This window comes from Podarcis filfolensis (genome assembly GCF_964270895.1).
Source record: "Podarcis filfolensis genome assembly, chromosome: 6".
NCBI lineage: Eukaryota > Metazoa > Chordata > Lepidosauria > Squamata > Lacertidae > Podarcis > Podarcis filfolensis.
The window spans coordinates 55,976,578-55,976,784 of record NC_139609.1 but is presented as its reverse complement, the minus strand read 5'-3'; positions in this window follow the sequence as shown (position 1 = coordinate 55,976,784).

Here is a 207-nt window from a genome sequence, read left to right as displayed (position 1 = left end):
ATTCACTAGTGGTGTTACAAGCCAGTAATTCAGACCCATGTCACGATCAGGGTGCAGGAGGCTTCTTTTGAATTGAGGCAGTGGCTACCCACAGTGACCCAGAGCATATAAACCAGTTTTGCTCCCCACCCCAACATACACACTTTTCCATTCATGTTTACAAAGTTCCTGAAAAGAGCTTTTGAAATAAAAATCAGAAAAGTAAAA